Below are 15162 nucleotides of genomic sequence, written 5' to 3'. Positions count from 1 at the left end.
CCAACAGCTCTATTCTTTTCCATCTATAGCTATATTCACGGTTCTGACAAGTTATACTTGATAAATTGGCCAAACTATATCCAAATGAGATCTGAACTCGCAGTATGAAAAAACCCTATGTTCCCTCGAATAAAAGATATCTTTTGGCTACTGAACTTTAAAACGAGTTGTGATACTTTTTCTTCTCACAGAAACTAGCTTCAGATAAATTGTCATAGAACAAACATTACACTTACCACCAATATTCTCAACAGAGCATCACACAAAACTGCAGCAAGAGAAAGCAGTACCTGTTTCCTTGATAACAATTTCATTAACAGGCAAAAAAGTTCCAGCTATTCCATCTGCTCCAACAAATAAAAATAAATAAATTAAAAAGATATATGTACTGCATGATTTTTCACGAAACAGGATTGAGATCAACTCTAGCATGATTAAGATGATCAACTATATGCATGTCAATCAACACACAACAAAAAACTTATGCATCAAATCAGTCCATAATCTCAATTTTAAGGGCAAAGAGAATTTACAAAAGCAAAAAATGATAGTTGGGATCAAGATCCAAAATTGCAATAAAAAGAAATCCCAAACTCTTCAACATGCAAATGCAACAACCAGAAAACTACTTAACTGACTTCAAACATATTTTTATATATTTCAGTGGCAACAATATCAGTGATTAACATCCAACGACCATACTTAGAATAACACAATTCATCATGGGTAAAAAATGAGAGCCAAACCTTTCAAATAAAACTAGAACTTATGGGAGCCAATCCTTTCAAATAAATTGTCTTCCATGTGGAATAGTACTTAGCAAAATAGCCAACAAAGAAAAATGGAAATATGCAACAGTTCAACAAATAATTAAAAGCTCATGAGTGTCTAAAAAAACTAGATAATTGACATAATACCTAGATGCATTCCAAATCCTAAATAAGAAAAAAACGATGAAATAATCTTTCGGCAGTCAGATTCTAGTGCCCGCGAGTGTCGAGAACATAAAGCAAATAGTTCATTCTAGCTTCTTTTGGGAGACCCATAAACAGCTCGAGTCTCTCCACTTTCTCAGTCAATGTCTCGCATACTTCGAATTTATCCCTCTTTGAAAGTCCAGGGATCGCGCTTAATGTTTCATAGACTTCGGTACGGGCCTTGCTAAGATCAAACTCGTATCCAGTCCTAGTACCGATGTGTTCAAGCCGCTTGTCCGTATTTCGCCCAAGCTGAACGAGCACATCTAACAATCTGTCTATAGATTCATCTTGTTTGCGCTTCTTACGCGATGACCGTGGCCTTTCACTAACATTTTCACTTTGACATACACTATTCTCGGCAACATCAATGTCAATCTCATCTTCGACTTGTACATTTTGTCCGTTCTCTTTAGAAATTGCATCTCGTGCAAGATTGTCACGAGATGTCATGTCGTTGATGGCGTCCATCAAGTCCTGTGCCGTTTTTCCATTCGTGCGATCTTTGCCAAATGTCTCTTTCCAATCCTCAAAGAGAGGCCAGCTCTTCTTATGCATCCCGCGCGCCCTCGGATCGCACTACAAAACAATTCAAACAGTGGTTATTTACATACACACAACAACTTTGAAGATCCAAAATCGATTTACACAACCGATTTCAATCCACCAACACAATGAAGATCAGAATATGAAAACGCAGCAGCAAGAATGAAGAGTAAGAACTCAAAGTACAACACACAGCAAGGTTACATGGTTCGATAATTGCTTATCCTACATCCACGGGAAGTGAGTCGAAGATATTATTACTATGAATCAAGTAAGATTACAACACTCTACAAGATCAAGAACACCCCTCAATCAAGAACACTTTCTAGTCTCTCATTCTCTTTCCACTTGAAAACAAAATTGCTTCACAAAATTGGAAGAAATCGCTAGTGATGAATCAATGTAACTGCTCTCTATTTTGTTAATGTTGTTTTTGCTAACCAAAACTGACTTGAGCTAAAAGACTCATTCAACGGCTTAGATCAGCCTAATACCAATGGTAACAATCAGCTCAACAACTAAATGCTTCTCTTTGAGACCCATAAGAAAACCTGCGAATTACATAATCACCCCAACAAGCTTAGATATTTCAAATGAGTTTAATCGCAGCACTTACATTAACGATATGATCCCACTGATCGTTGCTACAATCGATCATATAATCCCCATTTAAATTGCCTATCCCACTTTTGTCCAACATGGAAACCAACGAATTGTAGAATTTTTTCCAAGATCCAATCTTTGAATTGATATGTGGTGTAGCTTTAAGATCGGTGCCCGGAAACTCCTTCTTTAAGGCATCCTCAAGTTTACCGAGAAACCCAGCCCGGAACCCATTGTCCGACTTCCATCCTTGTGCTACTAATTCCTTCAAAGCAGACAACAACACAAGCTCTTCCTTCGTAGACCATGATCGGCGAGTCTGTTGGGTTTTATTTGCCGACTCGTATCGCTGGTACCTGACTCAAGTCCTAACCAAATACAACAAAATTCTTGTTCAAAATGGTGCCTATAAATGCAAAATCGTCCACAACCAATCAAATATAACCTTCAAGTTCATAGAATTTACATCACAATATCACAGCAAAATCGTCCAGCAAAATTGAAGAATACACCTTACACAATATCACAGTAAAATTGAAATTATATCAGGATTTTTATAAACCCTACTCACAATTCTTCAAGTAATCGTCCAACCAAAAGCAAAAGCAAAAGCACGCAGGGCAGTGGGTTTTTGAATTAAAATTGTAAACCCATATTGGACTTATTGAGCTTAAGAAATGAATGCGTAATTTAGTCATTTCTCTTAGGAATTTTATCGAACAGTTTAACAACAGCATAATATTCTTCCAATTTTCAATTTTGAATGTCCGAATCAAGTTCGTATCTTTTGTTTTTTATGTGGTTTTTGCATCGCATTTGTGAAATTGCAACAAGAAAAACAACAACTATTGTTATACCAGCAAGAACGAACGAATGTTATTCCTTTTCTACATAATCTCACAACAAAATCGAAAGTGTATGAGCAAGTTCAGATAGATGAAATTTTGAAGCAATCGCCAAGTATTTTACCTTGGATATTCGGAGCCATTTGGAAAGCAACCACGGTGAATCACAAACTCCGATCGGTAGCTGCCGGTGATCGACAACGGATGACGCAGATGGCAGAGACGTTTCTCTTTCAAAGTCGCCAAATGTTTCGAGTTTTTAGTGTGAAAAAATGGCTCCCAAAAAATCAGAGATGGTGGGTTTTCAAAATCTGATTTCGTGGACTTCAAGCAGGGTTTATTAGAAGGGTAGGGAGTGGGTTTTCTGAATTTAATAGGGGGTATGAAAGTTGTTAGGTCCTGAGGGTCTCGAATAGGTGTATGTGGGGGGGAATACACCTATAGGCTATTTTCACAAATTCCTCTAAAGCAGAGGGATCTCCAGATAGAGATCTAAACAAAACTTTACACGCAAACAGTGACGCCTGTTAACTGAAAACAGTTTTGACTAAACAGGGTTGACGACTGATACTGAAAGCTCTTCAGTAAAGAGTTATCAGTTAGGTTACTGGAACTTAACTGATGCACTTATGGGCTTCAGTCGAGTTTGCTAAAACAGAGATGATAACACTCTTCCTGACTATCAAAAGATAGATCAGTCAGACTGATATCATACGCAGCGGAAATTAAACTTAGTTTCGCAATAGCCTCGGTTGAGCACGTTGTTAGTCTTTGGTTTCTCTTTGCAGTTATTCAATGTTCAGTTTATCAAAAGAAACAACACAAGTATGAATGTAAAACTGAAAGCTGTAAACAACACAAAGACTTTTACGTGGTTTGGAAAAACTATTTCCTACATCCACGGTCGGTTGATCAGACCAACAATCCACTCCGCAAGTGCTTAACAGGTGCACTGCAAACCAAACCGTGTGCTTCCCGGGTGCACACAACCGTACCACTGAAGAAAATCCTTCTACAGTACCCACGCTTCACTCGCGTCGGATTTCTCTTGCTTAGCACAACCCGCGCTAAGACTCTCAGAGTCAGAGTACCTTCCTAAACTCCGAATCACTCAAACACTCTTTTGGGGGGGAGGTTTGAACGGGTGCCAACTATACTGCAAAGAACAAGTTCTTTGTAGCAAGTTTGACCTTGGCTTCTGGGTGAACAGAGGTTTGCCTAAGGCCTAAGAGAATGTATGTAATCAGTAGTGACTGATTTTGGCTTTGGAATTCTCTTCTTCGATTTAAGCTTTGGAGAGGTTAAGCTTTTGGCTGAGTAGCGATTTTGGCAGAGCTTCAGCTTATGTTGTTGAATCGGTGAAGATTGAAGTTGATCCTCGAGCGCTATTTGTAGGAGTACTCTTGAATAGATCCGTTGGCGTAGAACGTCCTCAAGATTTCTTCCGTTGGAGAGCAATTCGAATTTGGGCTGAGGCTTCAATCTTCGAGGTTCCTTGTCTGGTGGAAACGGCTCTCTTGAAGGACATGAGATGTGACGTCTCTGATAAAGTAGCCACCAAATAGGAATGACCTCTGCAGAGATAAGATCTTGAGATCTCTGTGTTTAGCCCTATTTTGTGATGATTTTACGGGTCTTTTTGTTGTGCATTCGAGCATGCTTCGTGTCTTTTTGATCTATCCTTCACTTGCTCGATGTTATTTTGGTGTGCTACTGTCGTGTGCAGGAATCGGGAGATACCGAGCGTTTTGGCATCGTTGGGAGCAAGTTCTGGCGAAATCAGCGAAGGCCGCCTACGGCGCCGCCGTGTCATAGCGGCCGCCGTCCACGGCGCCGCCGTCTCACAGCGGCCGCCGTCCTGACACCGGCCGCCGCCTCCACACCACGCGCAGTGCTTTTTCTTGGAGTTTCTGCGAAGGCCCCTCACGGCGGCGCTGTCCCACGGCGGCCGCCGTCGCTGTGTAATCCGGCAGTTACGTTTTTGGGCTTTAAAAGCTGATTTTTAGGGTTTCTTGCACCAGACTCGACCCTAGCAGCCTCCAGGCAATTTTCCCTTGCTTTTCCTTAGTTTTAGAGTAGTTAAAGCATCATCAAACACCTCTTGGCTTGTGGATTGAAGATGATGATAGTTTCATTACATTAGATTGAAGATTTGGATCATACTCGCTGTAAGAATACTATTATGTTTTCTATCTTGATTGAATCCTAGTTTACTTCCTTTGCATATATTAATGTTGCTTCAATTTCATTTGATGATTTGCTTGTTCGTTTATCTCGCCTAGATAATTAGTGTTTATGATTGTTGATTTATTATTGCTTTCTTGATTGCTAGTTTAGAACCCTAGGATATTGGCTTTCCTGCGTTCTTAATCTGCTTCCTATCTTTCGCCTAGATAGATTTGTATGCTTTCCATTGATTCTGCATTAGATAATTTTACAAGCTTTATTTAATTACGCCTAGATTTAAAGAGAGAGTGTCAGACCCAGCTACCCGATTAGAGTGTTTAGATTTCCTTTCCTGTTTCCTGTGAGTAGCACGATCGAAGCCCTGCTAAGCCTTCCTTGAGAGACGACTTGAGTCACCTTACCGCCCTAGGACGACCTCGTATAAATTCGAGTCCATCCGCTAGGTGTTTTTGGATGAGTCACTCTGCATTTAATGCGGCTGTACTTTTGTGAGTACGTGGCTTCCTTTGAACGTTGGAAGATCAGTCCTAGAAAGAATGTTCAACTGATACTTGACTTTAGTATCAGTCCGCTGAGTCCACGTGGCACGCATTAAGTAATCAGTTCCTAACTGATTCTTCAACTGATACTTCAGTTGGTATCTTCAGTCTTTAGTCTTCAGTCCTTCGTTCTTCAGTCTTTAGTCTTCGAAACTGCAAGCTAAACTAGAAACGAACTTTAACACTTGAGTTCAAAACAGTTCTAATCTATTACAATTAAGACCTATGAATTTTGGTATCATCAAAACAAGGATCAGGATATTCCACAAGGTTCCCAACAATTTCCCCCTTTTTGATGATGCCAAAACCACACAGCAGTTCTAGACAACAAAAAGACTGAACTCACAGCACAAGTTCTAAAACAGGGGTGAAAACAGTTCCCGCTTAACAATAGAACCTAAAAACTTGTACTTAGAGTTAAGAACGAAACAGTTCTAAAACAGAACAAGGAGAAGACAGAAAAACATAATCAGAGCCTGGACAAAGAGTCATTGTCTTCAGGTTGAGATCAAAGAAGTTCTTTTCATTAAAGAAAGACTGATGAGTCTTCAGTCTAAATTACAATTATGAGCAAAAAAGAACAACACTGAAAAGTAGAAGACAACCAAAAGACTTAAGGTTTCTGATTGTACAACTTGAAGACTGCTTCCCTGATGTCTCTGGCTGCACTGGAGTCTGGATTCAAATTCCAGATCTTGTAGATGTCTCTGAACTCTGCCTTGATTTTGTCTCTGTTGACTCCATTCTTGATCCTTGGTGGAGTCACTACCTTTTTCATTGGATCAGGAATGCTCGTTCCGAGTTGTCTTTGAGCATCTTGCATTTTTAAGACCAAATCTCGTTCTGGCTGCTCCAACAGGAAATATTTCCAGGCATCATTCCTGTAATCTCTGTCACCTTGGATGTTGGCAAAGACCATCCAGTTGGTGTAGCATTCATTTGTCTTCTCCCACCAGTCATTCAAATCAGATGGTATCCATTTGTCTTGATACTCAACCTTGTCCAAGTATGATACCATTAGACCTTCTCTAAAGTAGTGCTGGAGTCTTTGACCTTCCAGAAGACTTGATACGAAATTAGGTTTCGTCTTCTTGACCTTTGGCTCTGGCTCTTTTGAAGAGCTTTCTCTGGCTCTTTTTCTGTTGAAATCGACTGAGGCAGTAGTAGGAGTAACCTTTGAGATAATATCTTCAGCCCTGGTAAAGTATGAAGGGATCCAATCCCCTTCCCTTCGCTGGCGCTTCTTCATATCCTCTTCCCCCTTTTTGGCATCATCGGGAGGAAGTCTGCTTTTCAGCTCTTGAATATCGTCAAGCATTTTCTGAAAAAGAGCATAATCCAGGGACTCTCGGGGACGCTGAAGTTGCTGTTCAACCGCTGCAAGACGAATCAGGACATGGCGCACTGTTTCTGCAACGAGGAGTCTGACTTCAGTTGAAGGCATGAACGTCTTCAAGAAATCAAGTTCCATTTGGTTGATCCGATCTTTGAGCTCATAAAGTTTCGTCTTTGTCTGGATCTCTGTTTCAAGAAAAAGGTTACACAGGTCATTGTGATCCTTCTTGATTTTGGGGAGACCGTTGTCTGGATCAAGCATTTCTTTCTTGTATTTGATAAGAGCAACTTCCTCAGTCGTCAAATCAAGTTGGAGCTTATTGATCAACACGGAATGATGGATCATGTCATCAGTTGCCTATTTCTGGACTTCTTGGAGTTTCCTCACAAACTTTTCTCCATAGATATTTTGACGTTCGAGCTCATGATGGAGTGACTCGATTTCATGCTATTGATTGGAAATGTGCTCAAGCAGGACAACGATCGGATCTTCTACACCTTCAGAAATCAGAAACTAATTCTTGTGCGGTCGATTGTGTTTCCAAATTGTAAGAGGCTCGTCAGTTTCTTCATCTGAATCAAATAGAACAGGTCCCGTTGGGCGTGGAAGCTCGACTTGTTCTATTGGTATTTCTGGATCGACAGAAGAGGCCTTCGCTTGTTGATCGTTAGAGGGAGCTTTGGAGGTGGATGCCTCGGCTTGGCTCGGTGGAGCAGGGCATTCAGCTTTTTCTACAGCAGGATGTTGAGAACTCGTCTGCTCTTGACTGATGGTGATGCCTTCAAGAGGAGTAGGCTCATCAGTGTTAAAGAGGGACGGTGATGAAGGTTGAGGAGTCTCTGTGATATCCTCGACTCGTCCTTCAGGAGATGAGGGATCAGCATTGTCGGCTGATTTCAATTCTGCTGCGGGTAATGGTGCATCTGTTTCAATGACACCGGCTTGGTCATCTTCAGCAGAGATTGTTGGAGAAGTTGATACCAAATTCAACTGACTAATTGGATCAGTCATCAGCTGTTCAGAAGCAACGTCGGCTGTGGATTCTGCTGGAGGAGCAGTCTCGCAAGCAGATGCTTCTTGGAGGTCCTGGCGATGCGGCGACGAGCTGGGTAATTCTGCTACTCGTTCAGAGATGAAGGGCTCTTCAGACGCCGTCGAAGTGCCAGCATCGTCATTGAATGAAGTGGGATGTCTGGACTGGTTGAAGGAATTCAGATAATTCATGGCGAATCTGTCAAGGCCATAAATTACATCCCAGACTTTCTCAATTTGAAAGAGGCTGATCAAGGATGCATCTTCCATTTCGAATGTGTCTTCGGCTTGATTGCTGTGAAGACTGTTGATCTGAGGGCAGGGTGCTGTCTTCAGAAAGGTATACGTAAGAAGTCTGTGTAGATTCTGATAGACTTCTAGTGACATATCGAAGTCACCAAGGAGACGTTGAAGGTGATTGGTAGTATCTCGTTGAGCTTCTGATAGTAGTTCAACGATTTCTGGATGTTTCTCTGAAAGACCAGTAGAGACTGGTTCAGGGGTAATCTCCAAGACAGCTTTGCCTTTGGATTTTGGTGAGATGGGCTTTCTGGAGGCCATCGTTGGTTCTGGTTTTGAGATTTTCTTGGATGATTTTTGGGGGAGGGTGGAGCGAGATCGGCGGGGCACAATTGTGTGAGCAGGAGGATTTGATGGAGGGGATTCAGGGGCGTCAGATGCAGATGATTGTGGGGAGGAGATATTGATTACCTTCGTCTTCGGAGAAGGTTTGGGTTCTCTTTTTGCAGGTTTAAAGAGACGAAGACTGTCTGTGAAATCAATCATCTTTGGCCATTGCACAAAGCTATGCTTCTTTGTTCCTTGGATGATAATCTGGGAGACCCTGTTCCCTTGTCGAACCATTGTCGCAGGCCTTGTGTTGTATGCTTCGTTGTAGAGAAGCTTCAGATAAGCTTCTTCCCAGTTGAAGGATTTATTCTTCAGAAGAGCTGCCATTACATTTTTCTGGGGTTGAGAAGCCTTGTCGGGGGTTCCGGTTGCACCTATCCAGCATTTCTGGATAATCTTGCCCAGCATGGCATACTCAGGATGAAGGTGGGAAAGTGTGACTTGGCTTTCCGTCGATTCAGATTCATCCTTCAAAGCAGACTTAAGAGTCTTGTTAGCTTCGTCATCAGCCAGACTGGAGAAGGAAGTTCCACTGTTCGGGAGTTCGAACAGTTTTCTGACAATCTTAGAGACGTTGAGAGTCTCTTCAACACAACCTGCCGAGGTGTAGACACTAATTTTGGAGATAAGCTCTTCGGAGTCGTTGAAATTGAGATTCTTATAGAATTCTCTGACTGCATCATCGAGTAGATATTTCGCTTCACTGGTGATGAATTTGGTCCATCCGTGCCGGTTGAGAATTGTCGAAACTTTTGCGTATTCAGGCTTCTTCTCGAAAGTGTCCTTGTGCACGGACTGCTCGTATCTGACTTCTTTCTCGATCAGGCTTCTTCTTGACGTGGGCGGTTTGCAATCTGCGCGCCAAGTCAGGTTTAATGAATTTTGACGTCCGTAATTAATGCCCGTCAGAGGAATACCTTAAAATAAGAGATTTAAACTGATATGGAATATTAGACATGATCTCTTTGCTGAAAATAGGCGGCGTACAGTGCATGCAATGATTTGAAAAGATATGCCCAAAAAGAGGTGTTCAGAAATTAAAAGTTCAATACTTAACGCAAAGTCTCCAGTTAATCATCATGACATACAAACCCTATTTTCTTTATCAGTCAAATATTAAGGCTGATAAAAGCAAGTTCCCAACAATCAGTTAAGAAAACAGTCAAAAACTGATAATACTCAAGCAGAGTTCCCCCTAAATTGGATAATCCATTATCAACTTATGCAATAAGGCACAGGAAATAACAATTGAGCAAAAGTAACAAAGTAAATCAGTTTGGAATTCAATTAAAGACAAAGTTGCATGAAAGCGCAGAAGAACAAAGCAAGAAAGAATGAACAAGGACAATCTAAGAACGTCATTTACAAGATGAGAAGTTTCTGATCAGATGACATTCCTTGACCTTCCTTTGTCCTCAGTTGATGCGGAGCTGCTTGCTTGGTTTCCTTGGAGGACTTCCTTTTGGTTCTTCAATCATTTTCCCTTTTCCCTTCTTGTCTTCTTCTCGTTTGTCTTTGTCATCGGACTCAGGAACACCGCTGTACTTGTTCTGTATTTCCAGTTGCTGTTGAAGATGGATGACTGTTGATTCAAGAATAGCCATTTTGACTTTCAGCTCATAGGTTGATTCCTCTTGAATGATCAGTCGTTCGTAAAGCATTTGAGTTTCCTCATGGTTGAGAGGCTTTGCTGCTTTCAGATCTTCACCAGCTGAATCTTCATTTCTTGTGTCGGAAGGAGCAGTTTGACGCGGTGGAGACTCACGGTGGACTTCAGTGTCCTCAGCATCATCTTCTTTGAGAAGACCTCTGGAAATCAGGTACAGTTTGAAGTTTGGTGCCCAGTCATGGATAGCATCCCAGAGATTAGTGACTTTGAATTTTTCAAAGATACTGTTCTCTATGGCTTCCAATTCTTCTTCTGAGAGAACTTCATCAATCTCCTTGTATTGAGATTTGGGCAGGGTTTTAACAAAGATGAAGAAGAAGTAGTTGACAAGATCCCGAAACTCTTCAGGATTCAGGGTTGCAATGATTGAGGGAAAGGTGGTTGTGACACAGTGTTGGGCCAGTTGTGTCACAAAGTTTTTGAGAGAGGCAGTTTGATTGACAGAGGATGAGGATGAGGATGCGGCATCAATGTCAGCAGGCTCATCAAACTTCGCCTTCTTGTCAAACCCTTCCAGACAGAAGTGGAAGAATCCTCTGAGAGGAAGAGATGCATGCTCTTCTGTATCCGATCTTCTGTTGTCAGCAGCTTGTGTCTCCTTTGGTTGTTGATTTCCTTCATTTTGTGGAGGAGCAGTGGGAGACCGTTATCGAGATGTTTCAATGCTTGGAATTAGCACTTCTTCTGAAGCTTTCTGTGCAGCTTCTTCAGGATCCTCTATGGGAGTCTTTTGAGGAGTGTCAAGTGAGATCTTGACTGGAGATGACAAGCAGTCATGGCTTCTTTTGATTGAGCCTCGAGTTTTGTAGCGTGGCTCTGTAGTGGAGAAAGGGGTTTCAGTTGACAGATTGACATTCCCTTTGGTTAAGCTTTTCTGTTCCTCGAACATACGAATGGTGGAAGACACTTGAGTGGTGTTCTTCCAGAAGCATTGAGTTTCTTTCACACTGTAGAGAATCAGTGATGAAACTCTGGTTCCTTGACGAAGATGCTTGGTGGAATGAGATTCCTTCTTTTCTTCAGCAAGGATTTGAAGATAGGCCTTCTCCCAGTTGAATGAGCCTTTCTGGATCAGGGCAATCAGCACCAGTTTATGTGGTCTCGAGAGATGACAAAGAGATCCAAGAGTGCCAAACCGGCATTTCTTGATCATTTTGGTGATTGGTCTGAGATGAGGATGTAGTCTTGATATGCTCAAAACATCTGTGATGTTGTGGTCGGTAGGTGCATCACTCATCAGCGTATCTCTCATGAGATTCTTGGCTTCGTCATCGGCGAAGAATGGGGCTGGTCCTTCTGTTGGGAGATTGAACACTTCTCTTGCTACTCGAGAGATGTTGATGGAGATCTTTGTGGAGTCTGAGAAATTTCTATTTGTGAAAACAGAGATTTATGTTCTGAGATCACCGGTTGACTCATCAGTCTTGATGTTGTCGTAGAATTCTCTGATGGTCGACTTGTCAAGAAGAAACTCCGGTGAACATTGAAGGAATTTCATCCATCCATGGTGTTCCAAGATTTCATTAATCTTGTTGAATTCAGCAAGATTCTGGAGTGCCTCAAATGTTACAAGGGATTCGTAACATACAACCTGTTGAGATGCTGATTTTCCCATGTGGAATTTTAAGTGAAGATGATTTCTGCAAAAATCTGTAAATTGGTTCTCACAGAGATTGAACTGTGGATTTTCACTGTTAGCCTTGTAGAGATAGCACACTTAAAGAATTTTGTACAAATGATTTCTCTGAGATTGAGTAAATCTTTTTCCGAAGATGAAACATTTTTAGAAGAGTATGTGAAAGATCGTGCACATGGCGGTTTCAATAAACTTTTGAAATCCGTGCAAATGGAGACGTGGCACGTGGATCAATCCGCTTGTTAGTAAAAAGGGCGGGATCGTGTGATCGTGTGTCACCCATTTTTGAACGAAGTTTACACGTGTCAAAAACATGAATGAGAATGTAAATACAATGACACGTCAGAATAAACATATTTCAGTCGAGAAGGATAAAGAAAATCAGTCATAAGTACAAGTGAGTTTGTTGAGATATACTAACACAGTGATTACCACTAGATTAGTCGTTGACTGAAGTGCAAGTTCCCCCTGGAATATATGACTAGTTCTCCTTCAATTTCTAATCTGTCGATTGTTGTTGCACGTTTCTTTCTCGTTTCATCATTCTTCTGAACTGAAGTGTTTCTTCATGAATCACTTCTTCAAAGACTTCTGACGTCCTTTTGAATTCTGTCTCTGTTTCCTCGAGACGTAGTAGAAGTTCTTGTTTCTGAGACTGAAGCAGTTTCAGTCTGTTGATCAGTCTGCGCTCTTGAACATTCCTTCTGTCAGCTTCGTCTTCATCTGAAATGAAGTGGCGCATGACGATCCTTCGAGCATCTTGCACATGATCGATCTCTCTGATGATCTGTCTGTGCTCCCTAAGGAGATTTTTAAATCTCATTCTTAGGTGTTGATACTCTAGTCGAGTTTGATCATATCTGCTCGTTCCTTCTGATTGTGAGTGGGTTGGACTCTGATTTTCTTCTGGAAAGATGAGTCTTTCGTCTTGGTCAGAATCCAACGTCCCAATCTCTAGTCCGTTGACTCCTCGAAAGTATGTGTGGACATAGTCGCTGGAGGAGTCTTTCTTGCTCCTGTTCATTGAAGGGAAAACAAGGAGAAACACACAGGAAGCAGGAAGAGAGCACAGAGCAAGCAATCTCTAGAGGAATCTTGAGAAAAGATTTTGATCAAAAACAGAATACCCTCATTAGGATCTAGTTCAGTTAGAACCAAATCAGATACAGAGTGTTCTTGCGAACAACCTGCTCTGATACCAATTGTTAGGTCCTGAGGGTCTCGAATAGGTGTATGGGGGGGGGAAGAATACACCTATGGGCTATTTTCACAAATTCCTCTAAAGCAGATGGATCTCCAGATAGAGATCTAAACGAAACTTTAAACGCAAATAGTGACGCCTGTTAACTGAAAACAGTTTTGACTAAACAGGGTTGACGACTGATACTGAAAGCTCTTCAGTAAAGAGTTATCAGTTAAGTTACTGGAACTTAACTGATGCACTTATGGGCTTCAGTCGAGTTTGCTAAAACAGAGATGATAACATTCTTCCTGACTATCAAAAGATAGATCAGTCAGACTGATATCATACGCAGCGGAAATTAAACTTAGTTTCGCAATAGCCTCGGTTGAGCACGTTGTTAGTCTTAGGTTTCTCTTTGCAGTTATTCAGTGTTCAGTTTATCAAAAGAAACAACACAAGTATGAATGTAAAATTGAAAGCTGTAAACAACACAAAGACTTTTACGTGGTTCGGAAAAATCCTTTCCTACATCCACGGTCGGTTGATCAGACCAACAATCCACTCTGCAAGTGCTTAACAGGTACACTGCAAACCAAACCGTGTGCTTGCCGGGTGCACACAACCGTACCACTAAAGAAAACCCTTCTTCAGTACCCACGCTTCATTCGCGTCGGATTTCTCTTGCTTAGCACAACCTGCGCTAAGACTCTCAGAGTCAGAGTATCTTCCTGAACTCCGAATCACTCAAACACTCTTTTGGGGGGAGGTTTGAACGGGTGCCAACTATACTGCAAAGAACAAGTTCTTTGTAGCAAGTTTGACCTTGCTTCTGGGTGAACAGAGGTTTGCCTAAGGTCTAAGAGAATGTATGTAATCAGCAGTGACTGATTTTGGCTTTGGAATTCTCTTCTTCGATTCAAGCTTTGGAGAGGTTAAGCTTTAGGCTGAGTAGCGATTTTGGCTGAGCTTCAGCTTATGTTGTTGAATCGGTGAAGATTGTAGTTGATCCTCGAGGGCTATTTGTAGGAGAACTCTTGAATAGATCTGTTGGTGTAGAACGTCCTCAAGATTTCTTCCGTTGGAGAGCAATTCGAATTTGGGCTGAGGCTTCAATCTTCGAGGTTGCTTGTCTGGTGGAAACGGCTCTCTTGAAGGACAGGAGATGTGACGTCTCTGATAAAGTAGCCACCAAATAGGAATGACCTCTGCAGAGATAAGATCCTGAGATCTCTACATTTAATGCGGTTGTACTTTTGTGAGTACGTGGCTTCCTTTGAACGTTGGAAGATCAGTCCGAGGAAGAATGTTCAACTGATACTTGACTTTAGTATCAGTCCGCTGAGTCCACGTGGCACGCATTAAGTAATCAGTTCCTAACTGATTCTTCAACTGATACTTCAGTTGGTATCTTCAGTCTTCAGTCTTCAGTCCTTCGTTCTTCAGTCTTCAGTCTTCAGTCTTCGAAACCGCAAGCTAAACTAGAAACGAACTCTAACCCTTGAGTTCAAAGAAGTTCTAGTCTATTACAATTAAGACCTATGAATTTTGGTATCATCAAAACAAGGATCAGGATATTCCACAAGGTTCCCAACAAAAGTAATTCTGTGTTTTATTTCTATATTGCTGCAGGGGATATCAAACCTATTTTTCGTTGGAGTGAACCTAATCAACTAGCTAGCAAACATATTTTCAGATTAATAATCAAGCATTCATAATAATGGGCCTTCCAGAAAAAAATAATCTAGTGTAATCTTGCAAACTTAGCAAACAGGGCCTAAATGTCTAACGCTAGCAAACATCGAAATAGAGCAAGACTAATTAACAGTCTAAGCTTACAGACCCTACCAAACTGGGCCTTAATTTAATGTCGACTCGAACCATGTATTTTAATTTTTCTATAAATAATGAATTAATTCAAGAATTTACAACCAGGATTATTTTAGTTGTGAATTGTAATTTTAAAATTCAAATTCATAACC

Source organism: Salvia miltiorrhiza, chromosome 7, assembly GCF_028751815.1.
Source record: "Salvia miltiorrhiza cultivar Shanhuang (shh) chromosome 7, IMPLAD_Smil_shh, whole genome shotgun sequence".
Lineage (NCBI taxonomy): Eukaryota > Viridiplantae > Streptophyta > Magnoliopsida > Lamiales > Lamiaceae > Salvia > Salvia miltiorrhiza.
Note: the sequence above shows the minus strand (reverse complement) of the source record.